Source organism: Chiloscyllium plagiosum, unplaced genomic scaffold (genome assembly GCF_037043375.1).
Source record: "Chiloscyllium plagiosum isolate Xiang-an unplaced genomic scaffold, Cpla_swu_hap1 HiC_scaffold_14, whole genome shotgun sequence".
In the NCBI taxonomy this organism is placed as follows: Eukaryota; Metazoa; Chordata; class Chondrichthyes; order Orectolobiformes; family Hemiscylliidae; genus Chiloscyllium; species Chiloscyllium plagiosum.
The window spans coordinates 62,850,810-62,860,702 of NW_028270152.1; the positions used below are offsets into that span (position 1 = coordinate 62,850,810).

The 9,893-nt window shown below is 40.3% G+C and overlaps 1 protein-coding gene across 2 annotated transcripts in view; it reads left to right on the forward strand.

Annotated features, from left to right (window-relative positions):
* LOC122559107 (metabotropic glutamate receptor 7-like) overlaps positions 1-9,893 on the forward strand; it is an 864,629-nt gene that overhangs the window by 143,767 nt on the left and 710,969 nt on the right. The gene's annotated exons all lie outside the window — the stretch shown is intronic.

The window sequence follows — 9,893 nt, forward strand, 5'->3', positions numbered from 1 at the left end:
GTTTTGACTTTGAACCAGTAGCGAGTCTTCCCAATGCCAGTCCCCAAAGACTTGCTCCTTGATGTCACATTTGGTCAAATGCTGCCTTGATATTAAAGATAGTCACATTCATGTCACACCTAGATTTGAATCCAGGCTGTAATGAGGTCTGGAGCCAAGTGATCCAAGCACTGATTGCTTTAGTGAACAGGTTATTGGTGAGTAAATGTATTACTCATGATAATCCTGTCAATGAGACGTTCCATCGCTTGTCTTGTGATTGTAAGTGGACTGATGAAGTGGTAACGGCTAGCTTGGATTTGACCGGCTTGTTGTGGTCACGATATGTTTGGGGGGAGATTTTCCACTTTGTGGAGTTGATTGCAGTTGTTATTGCTGTGTACGTGTGTAGCTTTTCAAGGTCTGGAGCATGCCTTCACAACAGATGGGGTATTGTTGGGGCCGACGGCCTTTATCCGTGCGCGATGCACTCAACCATGTTTCTAAGACTCAAGTGAATCAAATTGTCTGAAGACTGATGTCTGTGATGTCAGAGGCTGACCTGGATCATCCAGCCAGCATTTCTGGCTGAAGATTTGAAGCTGGTGATCAGTCTTCTACCCTCAGTGCTCTGGCACTGTTGAGGATTGGGATTTTCATGAAGCCTTTTCCCCCTGCTGTTCTGTTTAATTTTTATACACCAGTCATGGGCTAGATTTGGCATCTTTGCAGCATTTTTGATCCGAGCTGTTGGTTTGGCATTACCCAGGCCTGTCCAGCAGCATGCTTCCACTGTTCTGTAAACGAGCAAGTCCTGAGCTGCAAATTGATTATATCTAATGCACTTTTTGAAACATTTCTTCTGGGAGATTATTGGATGCAGTAGCACAGCAAACCAGTTTCTGGTTTAGTAAAAATGGAACTCCAGATCAAAACTCTGGATACAATGAGCTGGAATTTTTTATATTGATTTTTGGGATGGGTGGGCCAGGTACTTTGTGCTTTTGATCAGTATGATGCTATGTCAGTATGGTTTCAGCTCCAAGTTGTTTTCCAGAGACTCTGAGATGGAGCATTTGCCTGCTTTCAAGTGGATGGCTTGAACATGTCTACCACACACAGGACTCTAGCATTAATCTACAGTGAGGTCTTGACCACAGTAAGAAAACGTAGTACGAGCTCACATGGCAGATGATGTCAAATTTAGTTCATTAAATTTAGAATAAAAAGCTGATTGCCATAGTAACCATGAAAACTAATGTAGTTGTCTTTAAATACTCATCCGGGCCACTAATGACATTTGATGGGAAATGTGTTATCCCAATTCAGTCTTATAGGGTTTTAGACACCGCAATGTGATTTGACTCTTAACTGCCCTCTGGAATGGTCAAGCAAAACACTCGGTTGTATTTATGCAGGTGACTCGCCTGGACCTCCCATAACAATATTTATAACTTGTGATCTGCCAATACAGTAAAATGAACAAAATATATCTACTCTTTCTCTGTCTCGTGTATTGAGATGTTTTACTTTACTAAAGGCAATGCCAAAGAAAGTTTGACCAGGATTGGGGCCTCTTTCCTACACTAATCAGGCAAAAAAATGTAAACTTTCCTGCTCCCGATGCTGTCTAGCTTGCTGTGCCTTTCCAGCTCCACATCTTATCAACTTTGACATCCAGCATCTACAATCCTTACTATCTCCAAAAAAAAAGGCACTTTTGTCCTCTGGGGGATTAACTGGGCAGGAGCCTTCTGTTACAAAAGCTCCCAACTCCTGCATTACCCAATCTCTCTTTGTATTTTGCCTCTGCCCATCTATGCTCCACGCCCATTGCCCCCTTCCCCAGGTTGACAGCATTACAGTCGGCAGTGGAGAGGATCATCATCAGCATCAGATCTACACCCCTCCTCCTTGCTTTTAACAGCAGTGTGCATATTTTACAGCTTAGCAGCCAGTATGACAGCTGGTGTGAAAGGGTAAGTGTGAGGGTAGGAGACCAGATACACTGACCAGTTTACCGGGTGATAAATAGGCAGGAAGCAGTTAGTGGGGTGAAGGGTTAAGGAAAGGTAGGAGTAGCAGGTTGGATCTGACAGGATACTGTTATGGCGATGATATGGACTCAAGGGGTTCAGTGTGGGGCATGTTAGAAACAAAATTCAATAAAATTTAGACGAGACCACCAAAGCTGGAAACATTTATTCTATGATCTTGCAAGAAAGGACCCCAATTGCAGACAGCAATTGAAGTGATGATTATTCAAACTACTACAGAGTTATACTTTTGAGCTGCGTGAGGTGACCTCTCCCAACTCCTGCATTACCCAATCTCTCTCAGTATTTTGCCTCTGCCCATCTATGCTCCACGCCCATTGCCCCCTTCCCCAGGTTGGCAACCTTCCTCTCTAAGTGCTGACACATCATTTTGTCGACAGTACATAAAGATCTGATTTAACATTTTGCATCAATTCTGCTGGTACATTCCATCCTCGGACATTTCATTAACTTGTATCATTTTGTATAGCCCAAGCATTTTGGTTATCTCAGCTTTTTGCTGAAAACATAATTTTTAAAAAGAACTTATTTGCTACAATAATTACACAAAAAAGTTAGTATTTAATTAACCACAATTATACACTGAAAAGTAGAGATACTCTTCCCTAAATACCTGCAGGGTTAATAGTTCTCTTGCTGTGTACCCCTTTTCTGTATGGTTTTTTTTATATCTGCCAAAACAACACTTTTCCCCATTTCTAACAGGCAGAAGTGGATTTGGTCGGGCTGATGGATATTAAGGAGGGTGGGGAATGTTATGGGGAACTCACCATAAGTTAGCTTTTAATTTGGCTACTTATTAAGAAATCTCTCAGACCAGTACTGAAACAATGATTTGAACCTTAGTGCATGTAGCAACCAAAATAACAAAACAGTCCTCAAGCAAGTTAAGCCTCACAACCCAACTTGACTATTACCCGACTTAATGGTGGAATCTGGCCTGAATACAACTGACCGCTTTGGAAGTGTTCAACGTTCCATCCTTGTTCAGCATTGTTCTGTGAAGTTCTGGTAAAGGTGACATTCTGGTGCTAAATTCTGATACACTTTTCTCTCTCATTCATTCACATGAGGCAGTGTTTTGGGTTGCTTGTGAATTTTTTTTGGGCTTGGTCAGGGGATCACTGGTGAGAAAGGGCTTCTGTTTAATAGTTGCCCAGGAGTTAGGGTAGTTTTTTAAAAAAATGATCTAACTACGCTGAGGTAACTGTTAAACTTAAGTAAGTCAGAACCCTCCCAAATTTGATTACTGGATGTTTTCAGAGGGTTCCAGATGCAGGGGAATTTTGCCAGGCTGTTCCCTCTGAGTAAGCTATGTTGGGATTTGCACATTATCCCGATGTGTCAGTCTACCTTCTGCTGGGATGATACTCTGGTTTAGAATTCCTGGGTGACCATGCAAATGCTACTTTGTCAAGTTTGTGGTTTGTTTTTGTCTGAATAATCTGTTTCCCTTTTCAGTTTACAGTCATTGCACACTTTTTTTTTATTCCAATCAGGTAGCAGTCCTCTTTTTTTTAAACTTCTTCAGAATGAATGCATGTTCTCCAGAAAACCAAGCGGCAAGGCGTTTTGGCTAATCTGGGAGTAATATCTTAAAGTTTATGATGTCTTATCAATAAGTATTCATCAAGCATTTCTCAATTGATGTCAATAATGATAGAATCTCTGCTGATGAATGCAGGGTGCTTTTTATTGATTCTGCATGCACATCTTTGAAATGAAAAAGTAGTGGGGGGGGGGGGGGGGGAGGCAAATAAATCAGAAACCTTCTCATTTACAAGATCAGCTTCTAAATGTTTAGAGAGTACACAATTCTTCCGTCTACAGGATTTATCACATTGTACAAGGAAATTGTCTTTATACTGGTATAGGAAGTAAATTTGAAGTAAGTGGGTATTCCATTGGGAAATGAGAAAGTCATGATGTCCAAATGTCATTGACTGCAGTGATCTAACGTTTGAGACATTACTGACTTGCATGAAACTGGATAGGCAGGATCCTCCTCCTCTGGGCTTTGTCAACAAACATCATGAAACTGCTGGTGGGAAACCGGTTCAAAAAAGTGCCGAAGTAACACTTGGCAGTTTCTGTCAAGAGGTTGTTATTTGGAAAAATCTGCTAAAATACACTGCATAGGGAAGAATGAAACAATGAATTGGAAAAGCAACACAGACAATAGAAGAGTTAACAAACAAATAAGAATGCGGAATACAGGGTTAATGGTAGGGTTCTTAGTCAGGTGGAGGAACAGAGGGATCTTGGGGTCTATGTACATAGATCTTTGAAGGTTGCCACTCAGGTGGATAGAGTTTGTAAGAAGGCTTATGGAGTATTATCGTTCATTAGCAGAGGGATTGAATTCAAGAGTCGTGAAGTGATGTTGCAACTGTACAGGACTTTGGTTAGGCCACATTTGGAGTACTGTGTGCAGTTCTGGTCGCCTCACTTTAGGAAAGATGTGGAAGCTTTGGAGAGGGTGCAGAGAAGATTTACCAGGATGTTGCCTGGAATGGAGAGGAAGTCGTACGAGGATAGGTTGAGAGTTCTCGGCCTTTTCTCGTTGGAACGGCGAAGGATGAGGGGTGACTTGATAGAGGTTTATAAGATGATCAGAGGAATAGATAGAGTAGACAGTCAGAAACTTTTTCCCCGGGTACAACAGAGTGTTACAAGGGGACATAAATTTAAGGTGAAGGGTGGAAGGAACAGGGGAGATGTCAGGGGTGGGTTCTTTACCCAGAGAGTGGTGGGAGCATGGAATGCGCTGCCCGTGGGAGTGGTAGAGTCGGAATCATTGGCGACCTTTAAGCGGCATTTGGATAGGTACATGGATGGGTACTTAATCTAGGTTAGAAGTTTGGCACAACATCGTGAGCCGAAGGGCCTGTTCTGTGCTGTATTGTTCTATGTTCTATGTTCTAAATTGTGAGCAATTGTCCTTGCTCTTGAGAGCAATTTTGAGTTTCTTTGACTCGATTTGTGTCTCTGTGTCCCCCTCTTATGATGTGGAGGAGCTGGTGTTGGACTGGGGTGGACAAAGTTTAAAAATCACAACAGGTTATAGTCCAACAGATTTATTTGAAAGTACTCAGAGCGTTGCTCCTTCATCGGGTAGCTTCTGTGGCCTTGCTTCGATGTGTGCATTTTTCTCTACTGTTAGAATCAGCAAATGGGTACAGTGCAAGAGGCCATTCAGCCTGTTTTCTTGTTCTGACCAACTTGCCTCATGCTACTGTCCCATTTATTCCCCCACTGTCCTCCCCACCCATGGTATTTCGCAGCCAAAAAACCATTTCCACCTCAAATGCCTCTATTGAACCTGCTTTCACCATTTCCAGGCAAGGCATTCCAGCTACCAACCCTTAGCTGAATGAAAAGTTTTTCCTCATGTAATAATTGCTGCTTTTTCCAATTATCTTTAAATCTGTGACCCTTTGTGCTCATTCTTTTCACCAGTGGCTACTGTTTGTTTCTATCTACACTGTCCAAAACCGTCATGATTTTGAACACCACCTCTCTGCCTTCTCTTCAAAGAAAACTTCTTCCATCTATCTACCCAACTTTAGTTCCTCAACCTTGGCCATTCTTGTGAATCTTGTCTGCACTCTCTCTCTCTGATGCCTTCTCATCTTTCCTAATTTGCAGCGGCTCGAACTGGACACAATACTCCAACTGAGATTGATTCAGAGATGCCGGTTTTGGACTGGGGTGTACAAAGTTAAAAATGACACAACACCAGGTTATAGTCCAACAGGTTTAATTGGAAGCACACTAGCTTTCGGAGCGACTGAGATTGAATTCGTGTCTTGTATAGGTTCAATAGTAAATCTTTGCTAATGTGTTCTTTATTTCTATTGATAAACCAAGGATACCGTATGCGTTGAACTGCCTTCTCAACCTGTTTTATCCACACATGTATCCAGCTCACTTTGTTCCGAGACCCATTTAGAACTGTACAGTTAGTTTTATATTGTCTCTCAATAGTCTCCCTACTGAAATAAACTTTTTCGTAGTTTGCTGCATTAAATGTAATTTTCCATTTGCCTGCCAGCCTTTTAAAGTTCTATATTATCCTTTTCACAGTCCACAGTGCATCTCGATCGGATGTTAGTTTTAAATCTGAGATTTTTTGGAAAGCAAAGATACTAAATGATATGGGCCAAAGGCATGTACGTGGCGTTAATACGATCATGGCTGAGCTGTGTCCTAAGTAATGGAACAGGCTTGAGGGGTTGAATAGCGTAGTGCTGCTCCTATGTTTTTAAGTCTCTGCTATTCACATATTTTGAATTTGTGTACCCCTGTACACCTCCATCTAGCTCACTATTATATCTTGAAGACATGGAGTCCTAATCACTAAAGAGCTCCACCGTTAGCCTCTATCTCATGTCTATTTCTCACTCTCACCCTCGCCCTCTCCCTGCCTGTCTCTGTGTCTGTCAGTGGTAGCTCCTATCTCACTTACTTTCTTGTGAAATCTATTTTTCTTTGGATCGTCTTCTGCATCATGTAATGAAATCCCTTTTCAGGCTTGGAAAGCTTAGAACACTTTAGTTAATTCTAACTTGCTAAGTTACTTGGTCCGGGGACTTGCCTAGGTTGGTGTCATGCTAGACAATAAATCTGACACGAGTAGAACATAGAAAAATACAGCACAGAACAGGCCCTTCAGCCTACGATGTTGTGCCGAGATAGTACAGCCCTGAATAGTGCCCTGGAAGGCACTTAAACATACCATTGGTTCTGGGCTAATAAATTCCCAGCTTACAGACAATACAACAACATTTATCCCTTTCTTTTCTCTCATTCCCTTTTTTAATCCTAAAAGAAACTTCTGTCTTGCAAACTGGGTTGTAATCCATGCAGTCACTTTCGATGACTTTAGACATCAAAAGTAGGAAGAATTTAAGCAGTTTTAGTCCCAATGGACACAAACAAACACACAATATCTGAGATGTCACCAATCCATATTAATCCAAGTTATTACTACCAAATGGGGAAGAATATCCACGTGAAATATTTCATGACAATGTTAAATCTCTCAGTCTATAACCTGGTGTGATGTGTTTTTTTAACTTTGTCCACTCCAGTCCAACACCGGCATGTCCACATCATTAATAAACAATGTTTTTTATGCAGTTATTAAAAACCAGGTACATTACATCTGAGTGACATGATAGTCCTTTCGTGAGGATACAGGCTAGCCTTGAGAGTATATATTCCTTCAACGATATAAAGTCCAGCACTGAAGACTTAGAAACTGATTAACACTTCTTAAGAACAGTCCTTTATATCCTGATGGGAGAAACTGATCTCGTATTTAACCCTTCAGGTACTAATTGGCTTGTTCAAGAAGTCTTATGAAGTTTCCAGTGGGTTTGCACTTGGAAACAATCCTGGAGCTGACCAGTAGATTTAAGAGAAACTCTTCTTGCTTATAATGAGAGATTGGGCAAACAGTGGATGCCATTGTGATGAGTTTAAGGGATAACCTAAATAAGGCATTTAAAATCACGAGGGGATTCGGATAGATCAATGGGAGATGTTTGTTAATATGCAGGAAAAATACATTTGTTCTTGTGTGTAAAGAGCTTTTACTGAAGTTAGTGTTGGTGGCTAAAATGGCTGCCTGATAACTAACTGTACCCATGAATCGTCAGTGTGTGTTGTACACGTTGGTCTGACCTGATTTCTTTGAATTCCGGCAGTAAGCTTACATTTAAGAAGTTGCTGCTAAGTCTCAAAGCAATTGTACACAAAACAGCACACTTGCTAATCTCTCAAACATCCTGTTCCCTGGTCATGGTTTAAAAAGATGAAGAAAAGTGATTTGGCTTCCCTCTTTCAGCCTTCTCTTTGTGATTTGGAACAAATATTAATTTTTGGCATACAGCTATCATGTTTAAATTAAAACATAATTTAACCAACCAGTAATAAAGAGCCAATTATTAGAACATTTTCTTGACTGTTTTGTTTCCTTCAACCTTTGGAAAAAAAGTGACAACAAACAAACCCATGAACACAGGTGATAAGCTTAAAAATAAAAGGGTACATGTCTATAGAGATAGAAAGGTGGGTGGGGGTAAGGCTATCTGTGCAGATAGGAAAGTAAAGGCCGTTGCAGTTTGAAGTTCCTAGAGTTGTGAAAGTGATCGGAGTCCTAATTATTTTGTTAATTGCTATGTGGTGTACAAGGAAATAGTAACGAGTTACATTACATCTGAGCCATGTGGCACTCCCTTGTAAGGCTGCAGGCCAGACTTAAGCGTATATATTCTTTACTGTTCAGCTACATAAATTTTTGCATGGAAGACTTAGAAACTGGTGAAATTTGTAGGTCTTAGATTCTCTGTGCACAATTCTTCTAAGTATTTTCCTTCAAGCATAGGTTTTCAAGTTTTAAAAAAGACAAAGTGCCTTCTGTTCTTGCTTTATGGACCCAGCTTCCTTGTCTCTGCTGCTTAGAATCGGCTATTTATAAAGATGCATTCACTTTGGAGTCTGCCCATTGTCTTTCTAAGATGGTTACTTTGCAGACAATGTTTCATCACAACATGTACCTTCCAAAAACAGTGTCAATCAAATGGGAAGTGCAGGTCTGAATTTGAGACCTTTTTTCTATTGTTTAATTTTTCATTCTGTCTGCCTGATCCTTGCTCACTGATGGTTTCATGAGTTTAGTTCAGCCTGTTCTGGTGATTACAACAGCCATTTTAGGTTAGTTTTTATCCTTTGTAAAACAATTTTTAGTCTTGAGCATTAGAATCAAATTATGATATTTGAATGTTGATGATCCATTTTCAGTATGATCAAAACATCATGCAGTGCTGCCATGTACACTGACTTACAATAGCTAACAGTTCATCTAAGGCTTGATTTCACAGTTCCTAGCCTTGTGTTCAGATCCTTTCAAATCTTTGTCCCTTATAATCTCTGTAACCTCATCTAACCCCTTGTAATTTCTGCGTTCCCCTAATTCTGGCCTCCTGTACAATACTTTTTAAACAGATTAGGGCCAAAACATTAGAATTCCTGTTCAACAGAGTATCCTGAGTTTATCTCTGCCTGTGTATTTTAAAGAATTATTTGGAAAAAGAAAATAGTTGGTTAAGCTTTTCATCAACTGGTCAAATAATTCTTGATGTAGCTGTGTTAGATTTTAATCAGGTATACTCCTGTGAAGTACAATGGGATATTTCAAAATATTAAATTGTTGGAGATCCGTCTTCTACAAAGGACCTAGAAAAGCTGTCCCATTGGGCTATTTATGATTATTGCAGTTGCATCAGCAGTTTTGAGGTAGCTTGGCAGAGTTTTCATGTCTTTGCTGGATTTAGGAATTTGACTTTGAAACAATATTTACTTGGCAAGATTGGTGATGACTGAGAAATTTTTGTTCCTTTTTTATTATTGATTACAGTTTAGTATGTGGTTTTAGTTTTATATCAAGATGGTGGCTGAAAGAAATGTCATGTCAGCACAGCAAGAGGATTCTTTCCAAGGTTGGAGTCAGTGTAACTTGTTGCATCATATTGGCGATGCCATACTATGCATTTGTGTGTTTTCTCTCAGATTGTGTGTCCTTACACAAAATAGCTTTTGCTCAGATATTCTTCATTTTGAGTTAAAGCAATCATCTTGAAGTGAGTACTTATGTGAATACTGTGAATGCATTCTCTATGCAAATGTTTGACACAGTTCTGGGAGTAGCTAGATGTGCTGTGATTGAACTGATACAAAATCATTGATTAAAAATGAGGGAGAGGACTTTGCAAGATGGCGGCAATTCTGTTGAACTGCTGTGGACAGCTCTGCATAACAGCCAAGGCATACTGGTGTTTTTTTTTTGCCATT